Source organism: Nomascus leucogenys, chromosome 18 (genome assembly GCF_006542625.1).
Source record: "Nomascus leucogenys isolate Asia chromosome 18, Asia_NLE_v1, whole genome shotgun sequence".
Taxonomy (NCBI): Eukaryota; Metazoa; Chordata; class Mammalia; order Primates; family Hylobatidae; genus Nomascus; species Nomascus leucogenys.
In genome coordinates this window covers 15,537,485-15,553,810 of record NC_044398.1, presented here as the reverse complement: position 1 = coordinate 15,553,810, position 16,326 = coordinate 15,537,485, and the positions used below count along the sequence as shown (strand labels likewise).

At 31.8% G+C, this 16,326-nt stretch overlaps 1 long non-coding RNA gene across 1 annotated transcript in view; it reads right to left on the bottom strand.

The window, feature by feature from the left end:
* Positions 1 to 2,178: 2,178 nt before the first annotated feature.
* Positions 2,179 to 16,326, bottom strand: part of LOC105737809 — a 74,104-nt gene continuing 59,956 nt past the window's right edge. The window contains exon 4 of the long non-coding RNA XR_001113503.1: positions 2,179 to 2,288. This is a non-coding gene — a long non-coding RNA (uncharacterized LOC105737809). The remainder of the gene's footprint in view (positions 2,289 to 16,326) is intronic.

Below are 16,326 nucleotides of genomic sequence, written 5' to 3'. Positions count from 1 at the left end.
TGGTTCTGAGGCTGCTTCTTTAGTTCAAAGTACTTAGCATGTCAAAATGCCACACTTTGTAGTGTCATTTTCTGAGCTTCAGCACATCTGTTGTAGACTTCTTTTTCTTTGTACCTCCCACACAAGCAACGTATTGATATATCTTTTTTCACTTACCTTACATTTTTTTCTCAATGAGATCTGCATTTGCTCTGTCTTCATCTTCTGATATATTCCATGAGCACCCTTTTAAGACTTTAGCCCATGTCTTTTCAAGCTTATATTAACCTTACTTTTCCTGTCTCAAATTGACTTCACATTGAATTACCAAGTATTTTGTATCAAATCTACATTATCTTGTAACATGGAGCTAAAGGAAATCAGGGTCTTCTCATGCAGAATTGAGTTTATGCCAGCTTGAGGTTTTTAGAAATCCAAATATTCCACCAATATATTTAAAGCTGGGCTCATAAACCCCTAAATAACTCCTTGCTGAACCAGAGATGTGATGATTTGATGTAGGTTATGAACTCCTATGAAATTGGGTGTCAAGAATCCTGTGTGTCTGTGTGTGTGCAAATATGTACATATACATATATCTCATATGCATATGTACATATGTGTATGTATATATATAGAGAAAAATAGATGACTTTTTAAGGAGAAGTTTTATTGCTTTCATCAGATTCTCAACAAGAACCAAGACTCAAAAGAAAAAATGAAAATTTGAAATATATATATGTAATATAGCGGTAATAGAAAAATCATTTTAATAAATAGGAAAGGCTTTTTCAAGTGCAAAGTATATGATATTGATAATAAAAATTTACAGAAGTGATCAGAAGAGTATTCATTAGAGACACTGTAAACATTTGAGCTGGATATAAAATGATGACTAGTGTTTACGTGTGTGGGGAGTAGGGGAACATTCAAGGAAACTGTTTCTATTTCATTAAAAGCCTGAAGAAAAATTTTGAAAAAGGGCCCACTTACAGGATAGCAATGCTAGTAACTTCTATTTTTATCATCACTGACTACATAATCAGTCCTGTGCAAAGTATATTATATAGAATGTTTAGTGTTCACTGTACCCCATAAGACAAGTACTATAGTGTATTTAATTATCCTATTTTACATATAAAAAACTGATGTTCAGTAATGATAGTAAGTTGATACTGACGATATATTAATAACTAATAAGTGGACAAGGCAAGATGTAAACTTTAACCATTAAACTCTGCCTAGGCAGTGCTAGCTGGAGTGGTTGGTTGATTTTATGATGAAAATAGAAATAAGATTCTGCAGGAATTAAATTGGCACATAAATAAAACCCTATTCATCTCTCATTCAAATTTAGTTAGCTTGTTAATAAGAATCCACATCATCAATGACATCTGGTTCTACTGTGACTGAAAAGCTGTTACCACTGATTTCAAATGTATAAAATTAGTATTTAACAAACCATTTTAAGCCTTTTTTTCCCTTTCAAATGACTAAAAGTGTTCTTTAATAATGGAAATTCTTGCTAGCCATTGTCTTCTTTACCATGTTACTGTCTTATAAGATACCCTTATTAAAATGCTAATTAAAGCTCTGACAAAAGTTGAAGAAATTCTGCAACTCATTTTAAGTAAGAATAGATATTAACACGTTTCATTTTGTGATAATGTGCCTTGTCATTGCTAAGTAACACAAAGCTGCTTTTTTCTTCATATTTAACAAAATGAGTTGCAGAGAAGCTGCTGAACTTTTAATAAGAGTCTCACTAGAACACTGAGTCAGAAAGCAAATTGAATTGGTAAGCAATTATTAGGGATTATACTTAGTTTTGGACTCTAATCAGTGTGAATGGAATGTGCAGCTACCACACACACGGTTGGAGTTGAATCAGGAACTTGTATTATTAGACTCTACAGAATGCTTGTATGTTGAATAGACCAGAAGATATTTTGTCAGTCTTATAAGACACCCTAAGAAATAAAACAGTTGCTAAATACCTAAGTATAAAATGATTTTTTAAAATTAACCTGCTCAACATTTTTTTCATATATTAAATGATTCAGAATAGAAACTCATAGTATTCTAGCTCATTGTAAATATCTTTATCTTCCTTGAAATAAACAAACTGACAAAAAATAATCCCAGAAATTTTAGAGTAGAAGGTGATGATTTTACACATTATTAATTTGTGGCAACTTACCTCATATTAGTCAAAAGGGCTCTCCTGCAGAAAATCATTTTGGGATTTTTCAAGCCAGCCACTGTTTCAGTGTACTGCAAATGTCAAGGCATTTCCAGCTTTTGCTAAACTAAATGAACATACGAGTTAGCCACAGTTAAAAGGTAATAATATTTTTTTCCCATTTTTCCTTTAGGGAAAGGTTCTTGCTCTGTCACCTAGATTGGAGTGCAGTGGCACAATAATGGCTCAAGCAGCCTCCAACATCTGAGCTTAGACGATCCCAGCACCTCAGCCTATCGAGTAGCTAGGACTGCAGGTGCATGCTACCACATCAAGCTAATTTATTTTTTATTTAATTTTAATTTTTTTAAATAGTTAGGATCTTGCTATGTTGCTCAAGCTGGTCTTGTACTCCTCCTCCTTTCTTATTCTTTAAATCATTTCTAGATTACATATAATATCCAAGACAAGGTAAATGCAGTGTAAATTGTTGTTATATTGTATTATTTAGGGAATAATGACCAAAAAAAGTCTGTACATGTTCAGTACAGATGCGACCATCCATTTTTTTAAAAAAATTTACAATCCATTGTTGGTTAAATGTGTGAATGCAGAACCCATGGATACGGAGGGTTGACTGTATTTTTATGTTACAGAAACTTCCAGCACTGCAATGTTATTAATTTCTCTTATGTATAAGTTTCTATTTTTGTATACTTAGTTCTTTAATCAATTAAAGGTGAACTTTGTGAAAATATAAGGAAGAGTTCTATTTCATTTATACATTTCTTTTATATTTTTGCACTGCTTATAGTAGGTTTAGTTTTCTTATAAGACCCTGTGACCATTGTTTCATTTCCCCTCAATGTTCAGATATATGTAAATATTTTACATATATGATAAAATTTAATTTGTCAAATTCTTAAAAAAATCCGGTTGAGATTTTGATTGTTTAAATTTAAGTAATACATTTAGGGAGACTTGGCATATTTTTTATATTGAGACATTGCCACCAAAAAGAAGGCATGTCTTACCATTTATTAACATCTTACATTTATCATTAATCTTTCATATTTTTCTTTAAATGGTTTTTGGACATGTCTTCGAAGATTAACTTACAGATATTTTAAAAATTATTTTGTTATTATCAAATTTTTAATTTTCCCCAGTTAGTAGCTGCTGCTATTAAAAAGATCTATTAATTTTTTCATTTTTAATCACACTATTTTATTAGTTCTTATTCAAAGAGACCCTTCATACAATACCTCTTTATTGATCTGGAGCCCTCTGATACTGACCATGCATGTAATACCCTCTTCATTCTATTGTGAAAATACTAGTATTACAAATTTTGCCTACTAATTATTGTTCTTACCTAAGTCACACTAAGATCTTTGGCCATCTTTCTTAGTGAGATACATATTACGGTCTTGCAGTATATTAATCCTGATGATGGGTGAATGTATGGATAAATGAGAAAACTTGAATTTGAGAGTGATTTTATGTGATTTCATGCCAGTCTCTTAACTAGTCTTTTTTTTTTATTTCAAATCTATAAAAGGTGAGAAGAAAAATAATACCTATATCACAGGTGGTTTTATGGAACAAGTAAAATAACATTTTAAGCTATAAAATAATGAAAAATATCTCATGTTACTTCTATTACTGTAATACTTTGGCTATAAGTAATGCTATGCCTATAGGATTTTTCTTTTCAAAGTTCTTTGGTTTGATACATCTTGAGGGTACATTTTTCTTAGGTATTCTATATATTCCTTTATAGAAAAAAATACTGGGCCAATATAAGTGAAAAGTGGAAATTAAACTTCAGAAATTTCACACCACAAAATAATTAAATGTTACCTGTCTATACATAGAAATACACCATATGTGTCTTTTGCCTAATTTAAAACTTACATGAATTTTAGTTTTCACATTTTAATCCTAGAAAGTAACATGATGGGTAACTGGAAGTGGTCAATTTGATTTTTTAGTTTATTATCCCCTTACTGTGGCTTTTTGCAAAGTTACTTAATCTGTTTGTCTCTCTTTTGCTAATTGTAAAAAAGAAAAATAATTGTTGAAATAACTATGGCTTAAGCAAAAAAGGATGATATAACCATATGGAATGTAGATTTTTTACAGATATTAAAATGTTACTTTAGCAACAATAATAATTTTATTTCAAGGAAGACTGATGAAATGTAAATTTTGGTCTTAAAAATCACTCCAACAAGATTAGTAAAAAGGCCTATAGATCTTTCAAGACCCTGACTACCTCTTTCAAAACATCATTTCTTGAGTAAAAAGTAATCAGAAACATTCTGGGTTCCTCTTGAAATTGATGTGATCTAAAAAAAAAAAAATAACACAAGAGAAATAAAAAAAGATGTAAGAAATTTGGGTCAAACTTAAACGTCAACAAATCCTCTCCTCTGTCAGGGACATAAAAGATGAAAATGTTTAGACTTTATTTAACTTGAAAAGAGCAATGCTTTAACACTTGGAATCTTCACTATTTTACTCTCTATTATTTTAGGAAATAAAAAAATCTCAGAGTAGGAAGAAATATTAGGGTTATCTATTCCACTGCGGTCAATGACTTAACCTCTTTTATTGTATTTCACTCGAATGTTGGCTTATTTTCCTATCTATTTCCTCATACAAATTGTTTCAATTTGGAAAAACTGTACTGGCTAGCTATTGCTTATATTGATCTTAAATTTACTTCCTAGAGATATCGTAGATCCTAGATTCAAATAAAGTAATAGCAGAAGAAAGAGCAGCTGCAGCTACACAGTATGATGTTATGTGATAGATCTGTACCCTTATGTTTCGTAGAGAAAAGAACACAAACAAAATGAGAAAATAAAAAAGGAAGACACCCAGAAGGGTAATTGTTCTCGGTACTTTCTAACTATAAGAAGAGGCACTGTAATTTAAACAAAGGTGTCATCCAGGAGACAGGGATGCATTTGGCATGATCCTAATATATAGTCCTTAGAAAGACAAGTAGAAGGAAAACACCACCCCTCACATACAATATATAGTTGGAAAATGGATAAATTTATATAGATACAGTCCTAGCAATTTATGCATATGTAAAGTTCTATAGCTTTATCTCTATATCTGCAATCATTTTTATATTACAGACACAGAAATTTTTCATGAGAACATGCTGGTATTTGAAATGTTTCAAAAAATCTGTTCCATTTAAGTAAGCCTATCTTAGCCAATTCCCCCATCTTCCAAAATCATGATGCAAAACAAATGTCAACTAATGACAGAATCCAGAAACAAAGCTTTTTAGAGACACAAAGAAAAGCATGGTAGTGGAGAGTAAGTTGCATCAGGCCAGACACGGTGGCTCACGCCTGTAATCCCAGCACTTTGGGAGGCCAAGACGGGCAGATTACCTGAGGTCAAGAGATCGAGACCAAACTGGCTAACATGGTGAAACCCCATCTCTACTAAAAATACAAAAATTAGCCGGGTGTGGTGGCACATCCCTGTAATACAAGCTACTTGGGAGGCTGAGGCAGGAGATTCACTTGAGCCCAGGAGACGGAGGTTGCAGTGAGCTGAGATCATGCTACTGCACTCCAACCTGGCCGACAGAGCAAGACTCTGTCTCAAAAAGAAAAAAAAAAAAAAGTTGCAAGCATCTGAACTCCAGGCCTTTAAAGAGAAAATGTTAAGTGCAAGGGATGGTTCCCATTCTCAAGAGATTGGGGAAGTTGGTGTGTTCCTGAGGCAGAGACTGTAGCACCAGGGGAAAAGGCAGGGAACAAGGGTTACCTAGAAGCTGAGAGGTACATTCTTACTCACATGATTTATGGAGGAAGAGTTTTCTAGAAGGGGGAAGTGAGATAATAGGACAGGCCAAAGAAAAGACATAAGCAAAAGTGTGGTCTCAGTTGAAGACTAGCCTCAGCCTGATCCAATGGCAACTCAGGAGTACAAATTGCCCCAATGAATTGGTCAGAGCTTGAGACTATCTTTTGCTACCCCAATGCCAGGCCATCATTAGTTTAGGGATATCCTGGGGCATACGTAGGGTTGGCCTGACATCCCAGACAAAACAAAAGAGAGTTTTGAATAAAATCAGAGGCATATATGATGTAGGGAGAATTATTTACAGCCTCAAAGTATTAGACTTTAAGTGTTGAATAATTCCAATCAAAAGTCAGAGTTAATATTTTGGTTTTTAGTACTGGTGTGGGGGCCTATCAGGTATGAATGGTGCCTACACGTTCTTTTCAAATAAGCAAAATTTTAATACTTATTCGAATTCGTTTGGTTTGAGCATTGTACTCATACTTGTAGCCAGGAGAGATGGGATATACTGATTGACTTTGAAAGTCCGAGTCCTTTGGGCTGGTAATGGGGTCAACTAATCCAGGGCCATATGGATTATTAAAAAGAGGTATAGAAATAATGGGAAAATGAAAGGAAAATGTAGTTGTTAGAAAGCAAGCACATGTCTGTTACTATTACCCGGTACATTCTTGTGTTTATTGACTGGGGTACAGAGTCAAAGTGAGACTCAGACATTCAAAGGAAAAAAATGCCCCATGTCCTCTAACCTTCAGTCCAGAACTCTTTCTATCATGCCGATTTCTTCACAATCCCTCTGCTTAGTTTCTTCTAAATCTTTCTAATAAAATCGTAGGTCATTTTCCATTAGAGTTGTAAAATAGTAGTAAGTAATGAATTCTTAGTTGTATTCTACTACTCATTTTCTTGTGTTAATCACTGCCCTGCATTAAGATCATCTTTCCACAGCGTTTTAAAGAAATTGTAGACACCTGGGACTCATTTTCACAGGTTCCAATTTAAGAGATTCAGGCTAGAGTATGGATGCTTATAGTATTCAAGGCACTCTACAAGTGATTGCACGCCAATTAAAACTTCTATTAGGTTGGTGCAAAAGTGACTGCGATTTTGACCATTACTTTCAGTGGCAAAAATCGCAACTACTTTTGCACCAACCTAATCATATCTATGTTTGAAAATTGCTAAAATCAAGGAAACTGCATAAAGAGATTGACTGATTTTCTGTTATATTCTGGACCAGTTCCTTTAAGATGAGTGTTTAATTCATCAATTATATATTCACAAGTTTTGATTCATCTTACATAAAAGGCCTGTAGGGCAATTATCACCAGGCTTCTATAAGTAGCGGCAGCCACATTACAAGTTTTAGGGAAGGCATTCTTGACCATCGTTAAAGAGTGAAGTAAAACTTCACTCTTCAGAAACAAGTTTTAAAAATATTCCTTTCTAATAGTATTTCTTTTATATATAATATTGGGGAGTGATTTCTAAGATTTTAAACATGAAAATAAATAATTATACACTGTGGAAATTCCTTTCTCTTTGGATATCTTGAAGATAGAATAGATAGAAATATCAAGAAACGATAAAAAGTAAAATTAAAGCTCTCTCCTACAACACAGTTCCAGTTTGAAATAACTGGATTTTAAAATGAAATAAAGAGAGAATATAGTTTGAGTGAGATTGAAGGCTATGCTAAACTGTTCATTGTCAGTTGTTCTATAAACTTAATTTTCTTAGCATGAATTATGTTTTACTTTATTAAAATTAATAAAGTATGTAAAATTTTACATATCTATAAAATATAAAAATTAATTCATGCTAAAGTAGATAAAAGTAAAGAAGAAAAACTGAGCTTATCCAAGCACCACAACTGTCCAAAAAAAGAGAAAGCCAATTAACGTCTCTGATAAATTAATTAAACTACATATTCAAAATGGGTTATTTCACTTCAACTGATTATTTGTTGTTTTCTTTACCAAACTGCTGTATATAAGGTAAATTGTATTGTCATCTTTAAAATGTTAGAATATTCTGAATATTAATTAATAAATATTAAGTTCATGACACCAAAGTCAATTTTTAAAAAATTGGAAAGTATTTCTTTCTAGATTTTTCTTCAATATAAGTCTAAGTTGGTCATGAGTCATTTAAAGAACTCACTTATTTTGGAAAATAAACTATTCTGCTTTTTAGAAGTTACAAAGTACCAGTTAGCAAATCTATTTATAAATTCAGTTCATAAATATTCTCCAAAAATTTCAGATAAATGAAAGCTCCCTCTGCTTGGTTTTTAGAATACTTAAATTATTTATGATAATTTTAAATATCTGGTAAATATTTTCCAGTACATTACTCTCTTTATTTAATCTTCTCTTTCTTGCTTATTTTAATTTTGCTTTCTATAAATAATTAATAGGTATGTTAAAAGACTGTAACTATAGTCAATTCATCAAGTTACCTCAACTGTTTCCATTTGGGTAGTTATTTGTCACATTTAATCTACCTTTAATAAAAATAGCGATTCCTCAGGGATCTCGAACTAGAAATACCATTTGACCCAGCCATCCCATTACTGGGTATATACCCAAAGGACTATAAATCATGCTGCTATAAAGACACACGCACACGTATGTTTATTGCGGCACTATTCACAATAGCAAAGAGTTGGAACCAACCCAAATGTCCAACAACGATAGACTGGATTAAGAAAATGTGGCACATATACACCATGGAATACTATGCAGCCATAAAAAATGATGAGTTCGTGTCCTTTGTAGGGACATGGATGAAACTGGAAAACATCATTCTCAGTAAACTATCGCAAGGACAAAAAACCAAACACCGCATGTTCTCACTCATAGGTGGGAATTGAACAATGAGAACTCATGGACACAGGAAGGGGAACATCACATTCCGGGGACTGTTGTGGGGTGGGGGTTGGGAGGAGGGACAGCATTAGGAGATATACCTAATGCTAAATGACGAGTTAATGGGTGCAGGAAATCAACATGGCACATGGATACATATGTAACAAACCTGCACATTGTGCACATGTACCCTAAAACCTAAAGTATAATAAAAAAAAATAGCATTGAGAAAATTTAAATACACACACACACACACACCACACAGTTTAAAGGACCATTTATTACCTCAAAACTACAAGGTAAATAGACAACTAGGCAAATAGAATCAATGACATAGAACAGACCATTTAGTGTCAGTATGTGTAAAAGCTTCATAGGAATAATATGTAGAGATAAAACTCTGGGAGTAAGAGGTGAGTTGTCCAATATATTGAGTTGAGAAAATTGAAAAGACATTTAATGATTAATTAATTCAGATATGCATTTTACTTTAGGCATTTTACAAACCAGAAGAATGGAAAACTTTGCAATAAAAAAGAAGATTTATATAAGCATTAATGAGGAAAGTTTTTGTAAGCATTGATAAAGTAGTAAGAGAAAGGCAATAGATATATGACTTCATAAATTTTTAATATTCGTGCACATAAAATATACACTTTAAATTATAATTAAAGGAAAACAAGTTGGAAACTAATCTGAGTTAAATATAATTGTTAAAACATTTAAGTACTCTTAAAAATTGATAAGAAGATCAATCACCACATCTTCAGTAGAAAACTAGTCACAGGTTCTAAGACATTGTCAGGAAAATACATACAATTGGTCTTAAGCTGCATAATATATTGTCATTGGTGATTATTTTGTACCTGTAGTCTGTGAATTTACTCTCTATCCACTTTTAAGCCCTCCCTAAATAATCTCATTTCTACCTGTACCTTCAATTATACACCCAGGGCCCTCATATTTGTATCTTCAGCTAAGAATTATTTTTTGTGCTTCAAATGATTCATGGATGTAAACAAAACAAAGTTTTCCCCCACAGTTTCTTAAAAGTAGTTCACATTTAACAAATCCAAAATATATTACATGACCCAGTCACTCACAAAACTTATTCTTCTACGGGTCTCCATCCATCTCATGATAAAAGCTAGAAAATAGAGTCATTATTGACCACTCTTCCATCATCATGAATGCCCAAGACATCTCCTGGTCCTGTCAAATGTACCTGCAAATATTTCCAACTTTTTTCTCATCTACCTGTTCACCTCGTCTCCATGCATTCACATGGGCTTCATTCCAATTTGTTTTCTGCATTAAAAAACATAGCTTTGTTTAAAAGCCAAATTACATGTTGTCATTCTCTATTTAAATCTCTTTAGTGCTTCTCATTAAGATCCAAGGAAAGGATTTAAATCCTATCTAGCTTTTAGGCTTGTATTTTATATTCACCTATCTCTCCAGCCTCATATCACCAAAGAACAATGCTGTCTCCTACCCCAGATCCTTTATACACATTATTCTTCCCAGAACACTTTTTCTCTGCTTTTTTGTGTCTAATGGCTATTACTCCTCTTTTAGCTCTAAGTTCACTGAGTATGTGTCCATGGCAGTTTTACATGAACCACAGATTTAACTTCCCTATTATGATCTCTCCTATCACCTTGTACTCTCCTCCATAGCACTGACCACAGTTTTACAACTGTTAACTGTAGCTGTTACATTTATTTTTCTGATTGTTTCATTTATGCCTACTTTTTTCCATTCATTGTAAATTTCAGCAACTTAGCTACTCATGATCTCTCTAGTATCCAAAACAGTGTCCAAAAGATAGGAAATCAAAAACCTTTGATCTACAAGTAAATGAAATAAAGTCTGTATACAACAATGGGATGAAAAAGAATAATTGGATTCCATTCTGTAAAAAAGAAATGGAAGTATTGCCTTTAAATATTTCCACTGGGAGTAAAACTTAGTACAATCTTTTTTGGAAACCATACCGACTAAAAGATAATCCTTAAGAATAGTCACAAGATTTATTCTAGTAATTTCACTTCAGATATTGTAATTTTTACACTAGAAAAAAGATGGTGCAAGTTCTTATTTAGTTGAATGAGAAAAGAATAAAATCCAAAGGAAATATTCAGAAAAACCAACAGGGTTGTGAATGAATATACACACATACACAAACAAGAAATCCATTTAAGTGTTATGTACTATGACAAAAGTAATACAAACATTCTACAGGTTTTAAAAATATGTTAGGCCGGGAGCGGTGGCTCACGCCTTTAATCCCAGCACTTTGGGAGGCCGAGGTGGGCGATCATGAGGTCAGGAGATCGAGACCATCCTGGCTAACACGGCGAAATCCCATCTCTACTAAAAATATAAAAAATTAGCCAGGCGTGGTGGCAGGAGCCTGTAGTCCCAGCTACTCGGAAGGCTGAGGCAGGAGAATGGCGTGAACCTGGGAGTCGGAGCTTGCAGTGAGCCGAGATCGTGCCACTGCACTCTAGCCTGGGTGACAGAGTGAGACTCCATCTCAAAAAAATAAAAAAAAAATATATAGATATATACATTTATATATATATAAATGATAAACGTAATAAATGAGATGTTGTTATAAAAGATTTAAAGTTTTGGTGATGGTTAAAATTATGCATATATACACAGTAATAAAACTAAGATTAAAATAAAAAATATCAAAAAGTGAACAGCAGTACCTGCCTCTGATTTTTTATAGTGATTTTTTTCCATGTATTTTTCAACAAACGTGACTCATTACTATAACAAAAAATTGTTTAAAAATCCCCAAGATTTGCTATTTCATATTTCAGATTACTTTAAGGAAACTGGTCTAATAAGTTAGTGACAAGATTAATTCAACCTGCATAGGCTATTTTCTACTTTCAGAATGTGTGTTTTCCATTTGCCATGAATTCTTAGATTCAATAAGGACCTCTCTGCAGGTTTCCTAACAAATCTTTAGATTCATGTCAGGTGTACATTCTGATTTATATACATTTATATTACTTAAAATCAGTGAGGCAAACACAGTCATGATTGCTAAATGCCAAGTCATAGAAATTCAGTATTAGTCCCACTAACTCTGTTCATTTCATATCTTAAAAAATGTTGATAGAGTTGGGGAGAAGAAAAATAAAAAGTCAATTGGGCATAGAATAATTAAATTGTGGGTGAAGCTAGAGATCGTTTCTGTCCCGTGAAGCCTTGACAATATTTGAGCAGTGTCTCCGCATTTCATATTTTTTAAATTAACTTTTTCCAATAAAAATGATACATATTTATTTTCCAGTTAGGGAAACTTTTACCGGCTGGGACTTTTTTAAAATATGAAGTCTAGTGGCATTTTAAAAAGTAGCTTTTCTCATTAGGTTAAAAAATCAGGCTAGATAATTTAATCAACACAAACATCATTAGGGATACACATAGACAAGTTTCATTAATGACAAGAGCCATCACAGGAATTTTAGACAATGCCCTTTATTTCTGATGAGCTAGGAGAAAGATAGAATACAGTCCAAATAACATATTCCTTGGTGAACATACGGATTTTTTAAAACTATCACCAGGAGATCATAGTACAAAATATAATTTAGACTGTTAATCCACAAGAGACAAATTACTTACTATTACAAATTACTTCTTAGCTTCCCATTAGCTTATATAAGTTCTAATCATAGGAATGAGTAAAATCATGAGATTCTATGGTCCTTTTGCCATGTATGCTTGCTGTGTTGTAATAGTTTTGTTAGAGAACATAGAAAACTTACCACTCAGTGCCATAAGTGAGAAGGAACAACAACAACAAAAAGGATCGTGGCCAGACATGGTGGCTCATGCCTGCAATTCTAGTGCTTTTGGAGGCCAAGGCAGAAGATTATTTGTGGCCAAGAATTCAAGGTTACAGTGATCTATGATTGCACCACTGCACTCCAGCCTGGGTGACAGAGTGAGACCCTGTCTCAAAAAAAACAAAAAAACAAAAAAACCCAAAAAAAACCACATATATGTATATAAAGAAAAATAATGAATGTGGAATGCTGTCATTGTCAATAAAATAGCATATAAAGTAGAGGAGAAAAGTTACCTAAAGAGATGATGGTGTGACTTAGTTTTGTACATGGAGATCAATTTCAGATTTTGTTTTCCTTTCAGAAAGAAAGATTAAAAAGCATTTTAAGAGATAACAGAGGCTTTTTCACAAGAATAAAAAGTTTAATTTATAAAGTACCAAGAAAATACATCAAATCAAAATATATATGCATTCAAATATATGGCTTCAAATCATACGAAACAAAGATAAACTACAAAAAAGTAGCCATATTAACAATCACTGAAGGAGAATTGAAACTTACATAACTGTGCGTTCCATTTATAGAAGAAAAAGTTGCAAAAATTAAGAAAGGGCAAGGAAGATTTGAGTAAAACCAAAAATTGCAGGATATGTTTTCTTCAAGCACATATGGGCCACTGATAAAAAGTGACTAATTGCAGGTCTATAAACCAAACCTCAACATATGGTTAAGCACTGAAATCATACAGAATATACTCTCTAATTGCAGTACAATTGAATTAAAAATGAATAAAAAATAAAACTAAGAAATCTCCAAATAATTAAAATCGAAAGAATACAATTCTAAATAATACACATGTCAAAGAAGCCACAAAAAAATAAATATTTGAAGTAAATGACAATGAAAACAATCCATACATTGTTTGTAAGATACAGAAAAACAATTTGTTGAAGAACTTTGTTAAGTGAATATATTACAAAAAAAGAAACATTGAAGATTAATGAGTCAAATATCCACCCCAAGAAGTTTGGCAAAGTTCAATAAAAAGAAAATAAAAATAAAAGGATCCAAAGTAAGTAAAAATGTACAAATAATAAAGAATAAAGTACAAATAAATAAAAAGCAAAATAAAAATACAAAAGAGAGGATCAACAAAGTAAAATATTAACTTTTTGAAAAGACCAGTAAAATTGGTAAAACTCTGGCAAGACTAATGAGACAGAGAAAAAGAAAAAGAGAAATCTTATCAGTGATATCAGGAATGAATAAGAAAATTTTATTGATTCACTTTAGGCCCAGCAGAAAATAAGACAATAAGATATTGCAAACGAATTTATTTCAGCTAAAATGAAAAACTAAATAAAATTGACAAAGCTTTTAACAACACATATAAAACAAGCAATATAGAAAACTTATGTAATTATATATTTAATGCAGAAAAGAAATTAGTAATTTTATATTTTACCATTGTGAAAATTCTGTGACTTAATGTTTTCATTGGGAAAACTTACCAAATATTTGAAGAAACCATATTTCAAATCTTAAATAAATTATTCCAGAGACTGGAATGAGGAAACACTCCTTAAATCAATTTAAATGTTAATTATAACTTTGATATTAAAACTGAGAACATCAGTACAGGCAAAGAAAATTATAGATAAACTAAAAGATACTAGATACAAAATTCTAAATAAAATACTAGTAAGCATAATGAACCAATATAGAAAGAGAATTCAACATTAGCAAAGTCAATCCTAAAAAAGCCAATCAACATGTTGCATCCCATTAACAAGCTAAAGAAGAAAAATCATTTGAGTATCTCAGTAGTTTTAGAAAAAATTGTCTTATAAAATTTGTGCTACCATACAAATAGAGTGGAGCTTACTTAATTAAACACAGATTTTTTTCAACAATAAACAGAGAAGCAAAAACATAACAAAACAAAACAAAAAATTTTAGAATCATCATACTGAAAATGAAACATTAAAATATTTTCTCTGTACAAACAGGAACAAAAGAAAGACTCAAAATTACTACTTCTATTCAAAATTGGAAAATGCTGTAAAGAACTAAAATAAATTAAAAGTATAAATATTGCAAATAGAAAATTTCTAAATGTTTATAGACAATAGGATTTTGTGTGTGTGTTTAAAAATTCAATAGACTCTAAACATCAATTTTTCAGAATTAATTAGAAAGTTGAGCAAACCTCCTGGTTTCTAGTACAACATTCGGAAACACACTACAAAGAAAAAGATATAATTTACAGTATATGAAAAATATCAAGTACATAGTAATAAATTTGACAAAAGGTGTACTTGAGTAGAAAAAATAAAAGTATAAAAATTTAATGAAAATCTTTAAGAAGGTCAAAAAAATGGATTTATGGCATAGATTGCACTACAGAACAGTGAGTAACCTATAGTCTTTTCAAGTAATTATGCAGAGGCATTTAAGTACTGATATGAAAATTATTGTACCTCTAATTTATACTACAAAAATTCATTCCAAATAATTTATAGACTACATGTGAATAGCCAAACAAAGCTTTTATAATACAACATAGGAGGCAATCTTTATGAATCCATAAGGGACCAGCTGAAAAGCATTATTCATTAATTATGTTTATTATTACAAAGTATGAGGAAGATTCCTTATTCAGAAGCATGAACATTGACCTGAAATGATACTCATGATATATAAAATGAGAAGAAGTAAGAATAATAAATCCATAGTAATCAACGCCATTTGGCACTGACACTAAGAGAAGAGTATAGATTATGAACAGAATTAAAAGTCCAGAAATCAACTTTATACTTATGGTCAACTGACTTTTGACGAAAGTGCAAAGACAATTCAATAGGAAAAAAATAGTCATTTCACAAATGCTGCTGGAAAAATTATATATCCCTGTTGAAATATTTTTTAATTATAAAAAAGGGGGGAACCTTGTACCTCTACCTAACATTATATAGAAAATTTATTAAAAGTGGATCAAAGACCTAAATATAAGAGCTATAACCATAAAAACAAACAAACAAAATCATCTGGAAAAAAGAGATAAATAAATTTTTTGACCTTGGATAAGGCAAATAATTCTTATATGTAATACCAAAATAATAATTCTTATAGGAAAAAATTGATAAACTGGACTATACCAACATTTGAAACTTCTGCATTTCGAATGATATCATTATGAAAATGAAAATATGAGTGAAAAGCTAGGAAAAAATATTTTCAAATAGTATATCTGGTAAATAAGTTGTATCCAGAATATACACAAATTTTCACCATTCAATAGAGAAGAAAAAAATTTAAAAATGGGTAAAATAGTTGAGTATGTATTTCACCAAAGAGATACACAAATTACCCATGTTATTATTATTATGACTGCTTACTAAGCATCTACAATTCTCCATACCTTGTTAAAGATTCTCGACATTCCAAAACTAAAGATACTGCCTCTGTCCACCATATTAAAGGGCAAGAAAGTTTGAAATCTTTCTGATAAATACATACACATGGTGATAATGGAGCTAGAGCAAGGGTTATTGAATGTAGCCTGAGAGAGAAGAGGGCTTTATTCAGACATGTTTCCAAGGAGACAAGACAATTGACTTCAGCCTTAGAAGAGTAAGTTGTC